The sequence below is a fragment of the Anser anser genome, assembly GCF_964211835.1.
Source record: "Anser anser genome assembly, chromosome: 5".
In the NCBI taxonomy this organism is placed as follows: domain Eukaryota; kingdom Metazoa; phylum Chordata; class Aves; order Anseriformes; family Anatidae; genus Anser; species Anser anser.
Window position 1 is genome coordinate 24,918,714 of NC_139725.1, and position 18,091 is coordinate 24,936,804.

Genomic DNA, 18,091 nt, shown 5'->3' on the forward strand with positions numbered 1-18,091 from the left:
ATAATTTTTAAGGTACGATACAGGCAATTTGGTGCCTGCAATTAAAATAATAGAAACAAGTATCTAAGACTTGCAAACCAAATTTCCAATCTATCACACAAACTGTCTTTTATTTCTCATTAATCTCATTTTAATAGAAAGAAATAGTGCTAAGTTCATTAATGTGTGTCTGTTTCATGCATTTATTCCAGGGTTTATGAGTGCTTGTATTAGCTCTGAGCTCTGAGTGGGTGGCTGGGTGGCTGCTGGAATGGGCACTGACACTGTGATACCAGGATGCCTTATCGTTTCTTTCATGTGTTTCCCTCCTAGCCAGAGAAGAACTCCTCCACCCCCTCATCTGGGCTGCTAAAGCAAACCCAGCACTTATGGTATAGGCAGAACAGAGGTTTGATTAATTGTCTTGCTCCAGCTGCAGTGATAATTGGAGGGCTGGCCAAGTCGTACCCTTACTCATCACATGATTGCATAACTCATTTTTTCTTTTTCCCCTTTTCCTGGCCCTCGTTTTCCCCATCTGTGTACCTCCTTTCCTCCTCCAAAATAAGCAATCCAGCCCAAATTTAGTCCCAGTTATATCTGTAACCAAATTTGATATTTTTGATACCATTACCTAGATAATCCCAGCCTTGTATATAATTATCGACATGCTGTTGGCTTGCAGGATTGTAATCCTCTGAAATTAGGTGTGGCATTTAGACATTTTTCACACTGAGTCACAGAATGATTTAGGTCAAAAGGCACCTCCAGAGGGCATCTATGTCAATCCCCTGCTCAGAGCAGATCTAATTTTATCAGGTTTCCCAAGGCCAAATCTAGTCAAGCCTTGAACACCTTGAAGGCTGGAGATCCACAACCTGTCCCTCATGGGAAAGAAAAAAAGTAAAAATAAAATTCTTTATATCTAACTAGGGTTTTTCATATTCCATTCTGTGTCTGTTAAGGTCTCTCCAAAAGCTTTCTCTTCTCCAGGCTGAACAAACCCAATTCTTTTGGTTTCTTCTAGCACATCCCATACTTTGTCTTGGGAGAGACAGCCTGCATGGCACTACCTTGTCGGCTCCTGTCAGCTTCACAAACTATTTTCTGTCCCGTCTGGAAAAAAAAAAACAACAACAACAAAAAAAAAACCTGACATTTACTTTTGGGTGTGAATAACAAAAACTCATTACCCTGGCAGCTATAAAAAAGAAAGTATTACAGCATTCATAAAATGAATGCCTACAACTGATCCTATTAAAAAAAAAAAAAAGTCAGAATTGAAAAGTTAAGCATATTATTGAGCATATTTTTAAGCCTCACAGAATTCTAGGCATTTGTTCAAGCATTTTTCTAAATATAAATAAATTTGATTTGATCTTAAAATGATAGATGAGCTCCAACTAGAGAAAATAAGGTTTGACTTTTTTAATTAGAGAAAAATATGAATTTATAGAAAAGCTGTTTTCAAATAAAGATTTTTGAATGAGCTTTATATTACACTTAGGAAATGTCTGTGCATATAAGAAAGGAAGATTAGTTACAAAACTATTTTTAAAATTGCACATACCACATTTAAATTCATAATGTCTCTTGGAATGAAACTATAAACATTTATGAATTAATGTTATTAATTCTGTAGCAAAACAGATTTTCATTTAAATATTTCTGAAATAAGACTATTTCTTTGGATAATAGAATACAAATGATTAAATAAATAATATTCACTTATAATAAATATCTAACATGATAGTTTACAAATAGATGTTTGATCTGCTTTTTGTTTATTACTATCACATATCCTACTAAATTTTGTACTATAAAAAGGATCATTACAGTAGGATAAAGCCATTAAACTGACAAACTAAGCCTTTAAATAATATGTGATATTGGAGTATTTTTGCCCAAACAAATCAAGTTTAATCCCACAAGGGGGCCAGCTTCTTAGACATTCAATAAAACCAAAGAAAATACCTTCAGAACCTGATTTAGCCTATTAATGTATTGCCTTTCACAAGTGTTAATTGCCATGGGACTTAAGAAGGGCACTACACTTCTGCTAAAATTAATGGCAACATAATTTCTTAAAACTTTATTTCTGTGAATTATTTTTCTCTGTGTAATATATTATACGCTACAGAAGAGATCTCCGGAGACTTAAGAGCAAGTGTCAGCAATTTACAACTAAGTACTAGTTGATTACCACTTAATTATTATTAGAAGTTAGCTAATAATATATTAATTCTTTCCATGAAAGATAACATTAAAGTATGTAAAAAATGAAAAGTTTATATCCATCAATATGGGGAGTTCGTATGACATTAGAGGATAAAATGCAGTTTGTTTAGGAGCCTTGCTAGGTTACTTGCTTGTGATGCATAGATTCTTGACAAAGTTTAAATACAAAAAAGCACCTTTGTACTGTAGTCAAAGCTTCCAAAATTTCTGGTTTAGGTCTCTCCTCTTCTATATAAGTAGACAGAGAAAACAGACTTAGATATGAAAGAGGACTGCTAATATTTCATTATTTTTTTAGTTAAAAAAAAAAAGTAACGAGCATACAAGCTTGCCTACATACATGTAGGCAACTAATTATATGTTTTCCCCCGGAAGACAGTGGGGGAAAAAAAAAAAATGTAATGAAAAAAAATCTTCCAGTGATGGAAAACTTTGTTTTCTATAAAATTTTTAACAGGAATTTTCATCTTAAGCAACTTGAAATGGAAACGATTCCCTTTCTATAGCCAAATCTAGGAATAACTTGCCAGGACATGAAAAAGAATGAGACATCCATTTTCTTCAAAGAAAACACCCAGTATGACAGAAACAAGTTTTGAACGTGAACACAGTGGTTCAGAAGGTGGCACTATTCCCCCTGCTGAGTTTAAATGCTGGCACGGTACTGGGACAGGGTACAGCTGTCTCTAATCAGTCTATATGAATCCTTTTGCCATCCACTAATGTATATGACGAGGAAATGGAAAACTAACATGTATGTCAATGTTTAGCTTATCACGATGTGAGCCAAGTAATATCCTATTGCAACTCATTATGTCTCTTACCTCTACCTTCCCTGCTTATAGGATGCAAAATCACCTCTGTTCACATTACAGAAATACAGACAACAGAATTTCATCATGAATATATATATATTTTATTGTTTTTCTCATGGATAGGCATTTGTGATATGGTCTGTTTGTTCTGCCCACAAATATACACCAGACTCAATAAATAGAATATCTCCTATTTCTGTCTTATCTCACCTCTGTAAACTAGTTTGTTATTGCTTTACCTAATAAATAAAATAATATTTATAGCTTTCAGTAGTTTTCAGAAAGGAAAATAATCCACTTTCTAGCTGTAATGCTGAAAAGCTGTAAAATAACAGATGTCAGTGCAGATTGGATTTATTTTTTCCAATATGCTTTTAAATGAATGAATGTGAAACTGTTAATACTTGTTGTATCCTAGAAAGTTGGTTATATTTACATGATTTTGATGTGTGTTTTTAATGTTAGAACTGCAGGCACATATGTGGGAGGTAACTGATGTTTGGCAGTTCCCCAAAAGAGCCTTGCTGCTATGAGCTTGTCATTTAGGATGACAGCCATCTTTTCTTTCCTATTTATTTTGTGATTTTTTAATCAGATTTTTTTTTCCACAGTTAAATACTGAATTTAGCATTTCTACTCACATTAGAGCTCAATAGTCAGATAAGTGTTCCAACACAGCAATAGGGACAAAGGAAATAAGCTATATTTTTCCTGGAAGACATTCTAGTCTTCTGAAATGGTCTCGTATTGTTGAATATAAATATACTTTCCTCTTGACACAGATAAAGAATGGATGATGGTGCAGTGCATGAAAGCATCTTGAGAATATTGTAAAATGAGATCCACTAGTCAGCCTGCAAAGGTTATGGTCAGGAAAAATAACATTGTAAAGAATGACATCCCATTACTCTATATACATCCTTGAATACCATGGAGTCAAATATACTTACTTTAATGCCAATGACTTTTTTTTTTCAGTATTACAGTATTAATACAACTATATTAAAACTATATGAAAAAGCTGGACTGCAGTTTTCCTCCTACATCATCCAAATTGTCAGCTTAGTTCTGTCTGCAGAATCCTCATTAGTAAGGGAACTAGAGGGACAGAACAGCTTGCTTTTTTCAGATTCCAGATGGAGTTTGTAAATCTGACAGGTGGGGAAGAGAAATGAGTGGGAAAGAAAAATGTTCATACTTGTAAAATGACAAAAATCTGTCTAGAAAGTCTTGAGAAAATGAATATTGGACAAAGCAGGTTTGTATACTACATTTTTCCTGAGTATAGCAGCATTTGAGTGGTTAATCATTCAAAAATACTTGTAACTAATATCCAAATAATGTGCAATTAGAAATATATAAAATGCATACCGGCTAAATATATAAAATGCATACCAGCTGAAATTGTTGCCCTTGAATACATTACTTTGCATAAACACTTGCACTAGTAGGTGTCTCATTTGAACTTAATTTTCATGTATTCTCCATGTACAAAATATTTTTCTGCTGTAGAAATACCAGTCTTAGGGATGCAACTTACTTGTTTCTAAAATTTAATTCCCTAATGTGTTTTCAGCCATCATATAGCTATGCAAAGTCCCAGTGGAATGCACTTTTACTTTGCTTCACTGAATTTTTTAATATTTCACATTTAATAAGGACTGTCAATACACTGGGTCCCTTTCTGAGATTGCAAGCATGAGGTTGTGATTTTCCAGATATGGATATGAGACGAAACTGCACAGGTATCATACTAGGCAGTCCTCCAGCTGGAGGTCAGTACTTATCTGCCTGCTTGTTTCACACCTGACTGTGCTGCTTATCTTGAAATGAATCAGACTAAAATATATACAACAGTTTGTATAAATCATACTTTGTGCCCATGATCATTTGCAGATACTGAAGGCAATGGAAAGGAAGTCATGTTGCAGGCTTAAATGCTAAGCTTTGTACTACAAGACAATCAGCTTCTGTATTTCCCAAATGTATTTGAAAAACAAAAGGTAAGGTAAGAGCATGACAAAATTTGAATGTATGATGCTGAAATATATGAGTGAAAAATCAAATTTCCTTTGGTAGTCTGTGAACATACGCATGGATGTATCTGATTGTACTGCAAATCCAAGCTAAGCAGCTATGCCACACTGCTGGCAACAGCAGGTGGATATAGACCAATAAAAAAATATAAAATAAAGAAAACTAATCTCTGAGGGGTTAACTAAAGAGTTACTGACCTTAGGTGTATTCACGTGCTTAACTTTGAGAACGTGAGTCATCACGTTGACATTAGTAACATTATTCTCATGTTTCAGAAAAAGATAATCCACTAAGGCTCTTGCAGCCTCAGCGTGTAAAACAATGCCTTGGCGTATTCTGTAAACAGAAACATTCTGAAGTCTGGTGAGAAGAGACTGAATGATTTATTTTTTTCTTAGTTATGGAATGCAAAACTCCTCTTCAGGGCTTTAACTGTTTTTTGAGGTGCAAATGGACATGAGGAGGAATAAGTACCTTCCTCAGAAACATCAAGATTGGTCATAAAGATCATGAGAAGCAGGTTGCTGGTACATCTAGTAGTATTAATGTGCTGGTGAGTCTTTGTTAAGGAAATCAGTAAATTCAGAACAGGAAAGAAAAATCAGGGTTGATGCTTCTCTGCCTTCTGTGGTTTGGAGGTGGATTTACTTCTCAGGATCACAACGAAATTTACCTGCTATCTGCAATTATTCAGATATAGATAATTTACTCGATCTAACTTATTTTTCCGTAGCCATTGGTCTTTCACTGTTTGGACTTGCATTTATTACAGCAAGTGTCTTGTGGCCTTCCACACCTGGGGGTTTGCAGAGCAGTTGTGGAACTCTGAACCAAAAATTTTACTTCCTGGCTACCTATCATTTTAGGAAGATGAACTACATCATCCATGTGGTTTCTTCCATCCTATTTGTGAATAACTGCAGTGAAATACCTGATGATGCTGAAGCAATTCCATTAATTTTAATATGTCTGGATTTAATTTTAATTTACTTTAATTTCATTTTATAGGCAAGCTACTGTGTTTCCATCTGTGAAGTTGCCTGTATATTTATATACATATATAAAAACAAACATATGTATTTATATATTTTATACAAATATATGCATTTTATACATTATATATGCTAATATTTAAAATATATATGGAAGTAATCTATGCCATATATGTATATAGTGTATGTATGTGTGTTTGCACAAATATATATACTTCCAGATTATAGCATGTCATGATACAGACTTTAGATAGCTTTTAAGCTCTTCAGAGCATTAATAAATACATGATGGGTAAAATAAAGAGCTATGTGTCACTGTGTTGAGCTCTACAGTACTTTATGGCATTTAAGATTCACAGTACAAGTATCTCACAGAAATTCTTTTACGTCACTTATGATCCTAAACTTGACCTTTTTAAGGAGTAGCGTGCACACACACACACACAAAACTTAGTTTAACTAAAACAAAATGGAAAATGACTATCTTGAAAATAAGCAAGTTAATCCTGCAAAATAATATACTCCTTACTGTATTTCAAGATATTAAGACAGAAAACTTGCTTTCTGTTAGCTTGTCACTTTTGTATTACGTTACTAAATTGGAATTAAAAAAAAAAAAATCTAAGTTCCCTCTGAAAATTTTCACCATTTTTCTGTTTTGTATACCACTGCTCTTAGAATAATTACTGAGTGTTACATTTTCTTATTATGGGTTTTCATATTGCACGTTTCACTTGAGGTTTCAAGAGGGAGCCAAACACTGCTGAGTTTAGGATACAAACACTGCAGGAGAAAACCGAAATGTAAGGAATGTTACATGGGGTCAGGGCAAAGGTCTATCTAATCCCAACAATGGCTGGAAACAAATGCATAAGGAAAAAGTACAAGAGCTAGGGCATTTATATGTTCCTTCCCCTCCTTGATTCTGGTAGATCAGTAAAGCTGGAGGTTTAAAAGCAGAATTTTGTGCCTAATATATCAGTGCAATTATCTTCCAAAATTATCTTCTCCTACTTCTTTTAAAACATTAAAAGGTTTGTGTTTATTTTTTCCTTGGAGTGTTTTACCCTTAAGCCTTTGTATTAGAGTCCATATCAAGATGACTGTGCATTTCCCTAAAAGAATTGCCCCTGAAGCTGTGAATGTGTCAAATGCAGTCAAAACACCTAGAAAAACTGGTAGGTAAAAAGCTGTTTCTACAGACCAAAATGGGCTCTTGGCAGAACTTCAAAATCCAGATATAAATTCCTTCTGACCACAAAAGGCCTGCTTCTGGGTCACAGAAGAGCAAGTGCTTTCGAGGAATACAAGACTCACGATTTTGCTCTTGGTGCAAGGCGAACTTCTAAGGGCAAAATGCCTGCAGCCCACATTCAGGAAGAACTCTGACTCCTTCATAATTACAGAGAAATATTAAACTCCTAGATATCCTCTGTGGAAAAAATGCATATGCTGTGAAAATATGTGTCCTGCCTCTGCAACCAGAAAGCATTACACTAATGCCTTTATAAACTGTGGAAAAATATTTGGGACTTGCTATACGATGTTGTACACCAGAAATTCCTCAGATTTTTTTGTTACAATTTGTTATATTTACTGTAGTTGGATTGAGAAAGCAAAATACCTTTTAAAGTAGTATGCCACACCTTGTTGTCTTCAAAGTGTGCAGAAGGAAAAGGAGTGTTCACAGGTTGACTCAAAGAATTCTGATTTCTATATTGATTTTGCATCTTTATGGATTAATCTAATCTCTTTAGGAAACAGCCATACTATTTATTCTCACAGAGGCCCTAGATGGAGATTTATTAAAAGCATGCTTCTGAATTTTTCAGATTAAAATACCATTGAAATGCTAAATGTCCTTACTGACTATAGAAATTGCAGCCTATATAGCCAAGGTAAAATATCTTTCATAAACTTATACTGGAACCAGAAGCCACTGTATTTGTTTCCAGAGCATGTATTAGAGGTATGTAGTAAGAGCTATCCAAGTTTCACTAATTTTGTTTACAACCAAAAAACAGGTATTCTAAAAATATGCTTAAAGTATTACTTGGGCAGCCTCTGAAAGTGCTCAGCTTCAAATTAGTCATCAAGTACTGTGGGATAATTATAGTACCTTAACATGCTGGATGTGGGGAGCTGTGGTGGTTCTCTTTGCTGAAGCAGAGACAATGGCTCCAGGACGGCTCTCCACCTTTGCAATTCTAAACATGCTGTTTGGAAGCATGCTGAAGATATTGTGTAGCTTATTTCTTAACAAAAAGTGTCTACAAAGAATATGACTAGGCTTGTTAGGTGTCTTGGGAGGCTCCACTTTAGTTGCCGAACAGTGAGAAAATCACTTCAGATTTCTTCACATGACGTATTAGGTATAAGCCTTTTTAACGTATTTGGTATCTTAAACCAGTCTATTTCACTCTCCTTAAGCCTCAATTTTCTTGTTTTAATCATTTTGATAGGAACTCTATACTAATCTGGAGAATTGAGAGGAATTTTTTTTTTGTATCACATCACTGGTAATTTTGCTGTCTTCTTCAGTAGCTGTGTCTTACACCACCACACCATCAGAGGCCCAAATGTGCATATCAGCCTGTTTCACCGGCGCTTCCTGGTTAGCTCACGTGCTGGCATCAGTATCATGTAATGTTTGAACCCTAACAGGGGGAGCTTGGTGTCCATCTGACAACAGTATCTGCTTTCTGCAGAAGTATCCCCTAAGCCTCAGGACTCTCACTCTTCTTCCACTTCCATCTGAGGTAGCTTTAGCATGCGCTAAAAAAGCCACACAGGAGGAGGCTAAAAAACAACCCTCTCCTTTCTGAGGCTAACCCCACATTTCAGGTAACCAGGAACCGCTTGACATGCACAGGCCTTTTTTACTCAGTCTATGAATGCCTGCATTATACACTGGTATGGGAATATTTGGCATAAAAAAAAAATTCTTAGGTGGTCCCCACAGATGCCTTGATCACCACCATACTTACTCTTCAGCTTCCACCAAAAACTGAACTGTACATAGCAGCAAGCTGCTCTATACAGAGATAGCAGGTGCAACATGCAATCCAAGCACTCTGATGTTTGGCAAAGACGTATATGTTGGTGTCAGAACATGATATGAAGAATTTGGTTTTGTTCCTCTGTCCCCTTGTAAATCCCAGATGAAATATGCAATTTCATATTTTTCTCCAAATCTCTCTTCTCTCTTTCCCACTTCTAGAATGGCCAAGACATCTCCAGATTTGGCAGCTTGGAGACATTCACCTATATTTTTCCCCAGAAGTTGTACAATGTGCCAGGGACAGGCTGCTTTGCTTCAGTAATCTCCCTCATGGCTTCTCCAATTTTTTGGCCAATAGTGGAACTCCTGCAAGATGAAGGTATTTAACATGCAGAAGGAATGCTGGATAGCATGGAAGTCTGGAAAAACATGTAACAATGGAAAAATTCTGAAGTAGCAAGTCATACATGTGACGCCTCCAGCTAAGGAAAAGAAGCACACAAAGCACATCTGTTGCAGGCAAGCCAACCATACAGCCAGAGTTCAGATGTTCACTCTAGTTTCCAACATGGCAAGAGAATCAGCAAGGAGCTTGTGATGAATTCACCATTGCCTCTCATCAGAACAGACACAACAGAGGTTAGTAGAGTGTCCCAGACCAAGAAAAGAAAAAGCAGAACTTTCCTTTCCTCTTTCCACTTGCTTACACTTCTTAGCCTTTCCTTCTCTATCAGAATTGCTATGATAGCCTTGAGTCTCTTTCAGAAACCAGGATCTGGGATGTGGAGTTCAGCTACATAAGGGCCACTTAGGCTTTCTTGCTGGAAATTAAAATAGACTTCCACAGTCAACATCATCTAAGGCAATGCAAGAAATGTTTTCAAAGTATGACAGCATATTGAAATTACTTTTATGTCAGACACAATGGCCTACAAAGACATTAAAAAAAAAAAAAGTTCAGGTTTAAAATTTTCCTCATTTATCTGAGAATGGAATTTTAGCTTTTTGTTCCGTGATTTAAAAATCAAGTAAAATATAATATTGTTAGACTTGTCTGCCACTGAAAATCAAGAGTCTGAGCTCCTGCCCCATCCTTCTTTCACTCATGAAAGTATATGTTCACTGTGGTAAACAGTGTGTTTTTAAAGCAATTTTATCTTATTTGCAGGTTTCTACTTTTCTGAAGCAATACAAAACTCAGATATCAGTATTCTTATATGCACATTGACTAAATCACATTTTTAACTTTTGAAAAGGGATTTCATGTATACTGGGGGCAGAAAATCCAAGGGATGGTCTCTTTTGTATCCACTTCTCACAGAGATGATGGGCAAGAGATTTCCAAGTGGTGAATGCCACCTCCTCAGTTATTTAGCCAGATGATAGTCAACAGCGAGCTTGCTGTCTTCCAGAAAATATCTGTCCTTGGAGGTCAGTTGTTTACTTCAGCAGCTAAGGGTGAACTCAGCACAGACTTACATGGGCATCAGCTCTTTCATCCGGAAGCTCTCCCGTCACTGATGGTTACTCTACAGCCCTCAGTCTGTATCTTTTTCACGATCCTGACTATCTGCAGCAGATGTCTGTACCTCTCCATGTATATGAGACAGAAATCTGGCAGTCGGATTCACTTCACTGCACAACTCCATAACCACTTGTAGGTCTGCTGTCAGGTTTCAGACTGGAAAGGCTTCCAAAAAGCACTGTGTAAATGACTGGGCTAAAAGGTAACAGTGTCCTGGTAGCAATGTGGCTCTTTGTTTGGGAATTTGCTGCAGGGCTGAGCTCAGAAATGGGAAAGCCTGTGAACCAGCTGCCAAAAGCTCTCCTCAATGTGCCATGCAGATAAGCAGAGGAAAAACATCAGGCAATCTGGAAAAGCAGGCCACATGCTCACACAGCATGCAGATGTATATGCCATATTATGTGCTCTCTTTATTCATACCTGATCCTATATGAATCTGTACTACTTAATGATCTGGGGGTATAGGGATCCCCTATAAATGAAAATGGATGTGTGGCCTTAGATGCAAAGAGAACCCTTTCTTTCCTAAAACCTTTTCTCTAGTTTAGTTTAGCTTTCTGTTTCTGTTATGTTAAATTATAATTCTAGCCATTCTTCTCATTTTTATCATCTGAGAACAAAATCACAGTTCACTGAGTATTTCAAAATAAAATATGTTCTGAAAAAAAATACAGAATTTCATGAAGTTTTCAGTTTACTTATTTTGAATGGTCTTAACTTCTTAAAGGACACAGTGAAGTTATCTGTATATAATGTTATGCACTGTTGAAGTGTATTCTTTATTATCTTGGGGAGAAGGCTTTACTATCACAAACACTTGCATCTGCACTGTTGCACACCAGAATATTAAAGACATCCAGATAAAAGGTGCCAGTAGAAAAGAAAAAATGTCTTTTGGCCTACAGGCTGTAAGCAGTAGGGGAGGGACTTTGAAATCTTACATCTGTATGAAAAGCTGAACAAAAATATATACATGTATTTCCAATCTTAGAAATATTTTCACTGGTATACAAGGAAAACATTTACTTTATTAAAGGAAAATGAATAGAAAATTTGGGGAAGGTTGCTAGATGAAAAGATAAGCAACCTCATTGAAATTGGCTAGCTACAAGAACCTAATGAAGTCAAAGCGCACATTTCAGAGCTGGGCCAGCTCACCGTGTAGAACAGTTGTCATCAGCATTGATGATGAAATGGAAAAAGGTAAGTTAGCTGCAGTGATATTGTTATTCTCAGAACACTAACTTTTAAAATTAGCATTTGGATATAAGCAAGAGCATATTATTTCATGTTTTTCTCTTCCTCAATTGTCCTTTTAATTTGGGGATTTTTTTTGCCTGACCGCTTTCTTCTATTCCCCGACAGTGAGAACCAAGCATTATGTGACAAAACCTGGGAGGAGGGGGAGAGAGAAAAAAAAATTGCCTTTAGACACAAAAGCTAGTAAATACAGCAAATATCCAAAAGTTTTTTTCACTTAAACAAGATGGTGTTAGTTAATGCTGATTTTAGCACTGCTTATCTAGACACTAAATTGCTTATAAAAGAGAGATTTTACCTTTTTTTGCTTGCCAGAGCTATGCAGGTTATAAATAGCACCATAGTGAAACAAAGCATACTATGACAATGTGCCAGATGACAATTAAATAGCCTAGAAATGGAACAGAAATGAATTGCATGTACAATGACTTCTCACATGCTCTCATTTTCTACACAAATTCTCTTTCCTCGGTTATCCTGTAAAATAACATTAGTCTTGAAAGTGGAATAGTTAACAGAATGCAGAGTTACTTCACTTTGGAGATATGCTACCATAGATCTGGGGTTGGGGAGTGAGGGGTTGGGAGCGATCGCATTGTTGAAACAAATTCTGGATTATATTCATTACACGTATTCAACATTAATTCTCTTTCTTCATTAGATTTATAATAAAAGGCTACTCCAACATTTTATGTATCATTAATTACAGGTACTGAAAGTATTTTGAAAACAACTTACTCAAGACATTGGTTGTGTTTAGTTTATTTATTGATTTATTATTTAATTATCTCTTCTCTTTCATGGACTGAGAATGTTTTACTATGTTTTTGCTTCCCTTACTTGCAGGGAGTAAAATGTAGCTAAGAGCAACCAATCTGGAATCCTTTATTTATTTATTTCAGAAGTGTTAACAATAAAGCTTAATGAAGACAAAGCTTAGGTTGCAAAGAGGGTCTGTCTAACTTATCCTAACAAATGTTTATAATTAACATTAATAATGATATGAAAGGAAGTTAGTTTGATTATTGTTACTATTATTCTGAGAATGAAAACTTCTCAGATGAATTGCACTTTAAAATTAATCTCTGAGTATTCAGAGCAAACTTCAAGTACCTGGGAAGTTTATAAGCATTCTCAGGAAGTTAACATCACTGGACGTTATATAGGTGCGTAGTAAAATCCATTTTCTTATATGAAGGAAAAGTCATTTATTCTTTTTGAAAGCCTAAAGCCCAATCATTTCTAAAGCACCTTTCCATTACACATGCTAAAATCCTTAAAAATACTGCATTCACCTTTTTATTTTTCCCCCTAAATTTATTATGTCTGTGTATATTGGCTACATACAGCATTATTAGTATTTAAAGAAACCTGATGGTGCTGTCAATTGTGTTATTTGGTAAGTGATTTCAGGTGTAAGTAAAATCATGGGATGAATTAGACTTCACCTTTGAAAGAAATACACTGGATATCTATTTTATTTTTCTGTGCATATATATGTATGCATATATATGTATGCTGGTTTTGACATACGTTGTCTGACTAGCTCCCTCAGGGAATGGTGTCATTAACCAGCTAACAAGGAGTACAAAATTATTTACTGAGCATTTGATTCATTGTCAGATTACACAAGCCCATTTCACCTGACTTTTTTTCAAATGCCTGTAGGGGATGGGTACTACGCTGTGTATGGTTTGAAATTTGATTTTCTTAAATATAAGATAAAATTCAAAAGTTATTAAGTATACTTTAAAATGTGTTAAGCTTGCTACTGTTTTTTACTGTATGCAGTCAGATACCTTTAAAAGTTTGAGATATTTACAGTGCTTGAACTGACCGAACTCCAAGGCTCTTCTCTCTGAAGTAAGGCTCTTCTCCTAACAGTCCAGGTGGGTAATGGAGGGTAAGTACACAGCTTCACATTGCTTGGGCTTCACCACACAAGGTTGTTCCACGTCTAGCGCAGAAATCCCCAGGCACTTGTACTGAGCCTTTGAGGACTGTGATTATCTCAGGAAGCTGATAACGTTCAATTATCTCCCCAGAAATGCACACATAAATATATATGTATGGAGGATACAGATACAGATATATACATAAAGAAAACATATATGTTCATTAAATAGTCTATGAATTTCATTCGTAAGACAACTGATTGGATTCTTTCGGCCTCTGAAGACAAGATTTACCTTATTGTCATTGATATGGGCAATGTATCCTACAGCTTTCAGGTTGTAATTTGGATTCTGTCCAATAATCCTTATTATGCTAAAACAGCACATTCTCCCCTCACACATACTTTCCTGTCTGTTCATCTGTCCAAGGAACCTGTTCACAGAAATTGTGACTAATATAATTTCCATGCAACCTCCAGCACTGGTCATCAGTGGACCTCTTCCAGTGGTAACTAGTTAGCAGAGCCTATAGCTGATTTTACTAGAAGCAGATTTAAATCTAGTCCTGAATTTAACACAATTTCACATATTAAGTTTATCATACAGAGAACGTTGAAATTATTTTTAATTTGATGTGTTCTCAGAAAAAGCAGACAGATGGTGAATGGTGGAAAAAGAAAGGGGAAAAAAAAGGCAGGAACTCAGGGCATGTGCATGTATTTGTATGTGCGCACCTGTACTCAGTTTTGGGCCCAGGCACTTGCACACACAAGCAACAGCATTCATCTGTCCTGCACGGTCAGCTGAAAGGCAAGATAGTTTGATCGTTTAATTTTGTCATTTGCATAGGAAAAAATAGAAATCAGATTGAGGAGCTTTTTGAAAAGTTTGGATCTTCATAAACAATTGTGAAGCCAACATCATAATACTGATAAAAAACATGACTGTTTTCAAAAATCTATTTTCAATGCATCCTCCAGCATGTAGTATATCTTCAATTATCTGTCTATACAATCTTTAAACCTTCTCCTCCTCATTATTATCAAGCTGTTTCAAATATGATCTTTAACTTGAGGAAAATGCATTTCTTGTATGTTTTATATTTTAAATATGAAACCACATATTGGTTTATGCTCAAAAAAAAAAAAAAAGGTTTATAATCATTGCCATGATAAAAAAAAAAAAGATTTTCTGGAAGAATAAAAATTTTCAAATTCAGTTGGATTTTTTTCCATTCACAGTTTCAAATTGAATTGAACAAGAAGGTAATCTGGGAAATGATTTAGGAAGGAGTACTACAGAGCCAATAAAATATTCTCCAAGTGCTTTGTAGAGGTATCACAGTAAATTATCTAGTTCTGTCTGCTTTTTCTCCACTTTACCATAAAGTGCGTTTTTCAAATAATTTATAGGTACAGATTGATTGCTAGGTACTCTCGACTCCAAAGCAAAAAATAAAATAAAATAAAATAAAATAAAATAAAATAAAATAAAATAAAATAAAATCCACAGCTGTAATTGTTTTAAAATTAACTGTTATGAAAACACGTTTCTAACAGTTCTAAAGTCCTTACATTTCATACTCAGCCCAATGACCTTTAGGACTAGTCTCCACATGGCTATGTTACTAAGCACTTACTGATGATAAACAGAAAGGCATGCCACACAAATGATAGATAATTTGCTGTTGCATTCCCCATACAGTATTACAAATCACGCTAGAATTTCTGTGGTCAAGTCATATCCATCGTCAGGCCAGGCAGCAGGTGACATCACAGCCATATGCTGTGCACTCCCCTAGTAATGATAAGCATTACGCATAGATCTTATCTGCTGTTCAAGACAAACCTGCAATTAGTGTCTAAGCCAATCAGGTTTAATAAAATGCTACAGTCTTCCCAGTCCCATAAGCAAGTACTAAGCAAAACCTTTTAAACCTCCTACTGGTGCCTAACCCACAGTATGTCTTTTGAAAAGGAAATCTTGGGAACTTTAGGACAATGTCACAAACTCTTCCAAGACCTCTGAGGTTCACTTGTGCTTCTCGCTGCCTTGCTGCGTGTTCCAGAGCTTTCTGAAATATCACTGGTATTGAAAGACAATTCTTCTTTGTCTCATTTTTAGATAGCTATCTTTAAACTGGTCCCTGCACATCCTGTGACAATAAGCTCTCGTGCCCTTATTTGAGGAAGCTGGACAGTTCTAATGTATCCTAGTATTTTGAGATTCTGATTTTACACATACACACACACCTATATATATACCTTGATGTTATCTTAATTAGATTTGAATTAAGGGCTATTTCTTTTGGACTGTGTTTATTCTTAATTAAACACTGTAATTTTCAGTTGGAGATAAGACTTAGGGGAGACCTGGGTTTGCAGCTAGGGATATTACTTTTAATCTAAATAGGAAATTAATAAGCATCAGAAGATACCAGTGAAAAAACTCCTTTTTCTGCAAACACTAATAATTCCTATTAATTCTGTGTATCAGGTTGTATACAATTTCTTTTTGTTAATCAATATTTATTAATACTGAGCACTTCCAGATGAAAATATCATTCAGCACGGATGACAGAAACTATACTTTTATGTTAAAAACGTATTTGTACATTTTGAGAAATACAGGTGGAATCCTGCCGATTTATATTCTTACTTATGCATGCATTCTTTCATCATCAGAAAAAGCAATACTGTTCATTTCATTCTGAAGCAAAAAGAAAAGCTGAGTTACAGTCCTTCAAAGAACACGCTGGGGATACGCCATAGTTTTGTAGGATACACACTGCTCATCGCAGATGACTAGTTCCTGCCTTTATCTACTCTGCACAAGGTCTACCCCTCCTGCTGCCAGCCCTCCATAGCCCCCACCTGTGACTCTTCTGGCTGGCTGCTTGCGCACGAGGTGACAGCAACACCACTGGCTCTAGAGCCTGACCCTGCCACCTACCATGTCCCCTGACTCACTTCATTACTTGTAAGCACAGGCTTGGATTTGCCATGTGGGGTTTTCTGATCTGAGGGCTCTGGCAATTAGCAAGAATAGCACTGCATGCAAATGACAGCAGAACACAGTTCTGGCTTTTACTGTGCTGCAGCCTGAGAAATCCATAAGTCTGAGGCACAGCTCCCCCCTCCACATAGTTCATTGTACCATGCACTTTCTTATGAGTTGTTATCACTATCTTGCACCTGTCAAGCATTTAAATTGGCTAATGACTTTAGCTATGCACATGAACAGCAGCACTTGTTGTTAGCAGCCTCATTCATTCAGTTTATGCTACCTATCTTTAAATGTTATGTTTGATCGTTTCCAACTCAACTTCCCATATAGTATTCAGGTGTCTGCATGGTCTGTTGTTAGTCCTGTGATGGACTACAGACATCCTGCTCATTACTCTTTTATCAGGCTGGTTATCAGTGACAGTCCTAGGCACTCCAGTGGTACAGCTGCACAGCTGTAATAGATTTCCTGCTTTCCAGGCCTGCATGACATTTCATTAAGCCTACACTTGGAGGCAATATTTCTGGGAAGCAGTTTATTGTCCGAAATTTAATTTTAAGAATCTTGTTTATCTCATGTTCAAGCCACTTCCACAATCTCAACTGCTCCTGGAGCAAAGGCTAAGTTTTGCTTTTGGATGCTTGGATGAGTCTTAGGCCTGGATAGCCATCAGGAAGATCTCAGTAGCTCTGTTTCAGTGGAATTTCAGAATCTGGTCCTCCCTTCTGATTCCACAGGACCACAGAATGTATGGAGAAGAAGCTCAGTGTCTTATTTTCTGAGAACTCAGCCCTGCAAACTCTCGTGGCTCTGAAGAGATGTGCTTTGGCAGAATTATTGAAAGCGGTTTAAGACAGTATCGCTTGCTGGGTTTAAGCTCTGTCTCCTAGCCAGAGATTGCTGTAAGGGATGTTTAGGTCAAAAGTGAGGTTAGTTAACACCGAGGTAGCAGAATATGGATTTGGGTAGGAGAGAGACAAATACATGACCTGTTCTACCGTGAAGACAGTAAGCTCTGTGAAAGAGTCTGGCATACTGCTGTGGGCACTAGGTTCTCAAATTTATTCATTTCATTCTACCAGACATCACTTGTCAGAACCCTTCGGCACTCAAAAAATTTTATATAGTTGATTGACAGATCTCTGTATGAGTTATGTGTAAATGCACTTACTTGCCAAAGAGGTCCAGGCATGAAGGCTGGAGTCTGTTGGACAGTTTTGGTGTGTTAATCTAAGTAATAAATGTATCCAGTTGTAGGATGGGAGCAATGGCTGAGCACATGCGTGCCACTTGGCCTGACAAGGCCCAAGGACGTTGAAGAAGGCATTTTTACAGGAACAGTA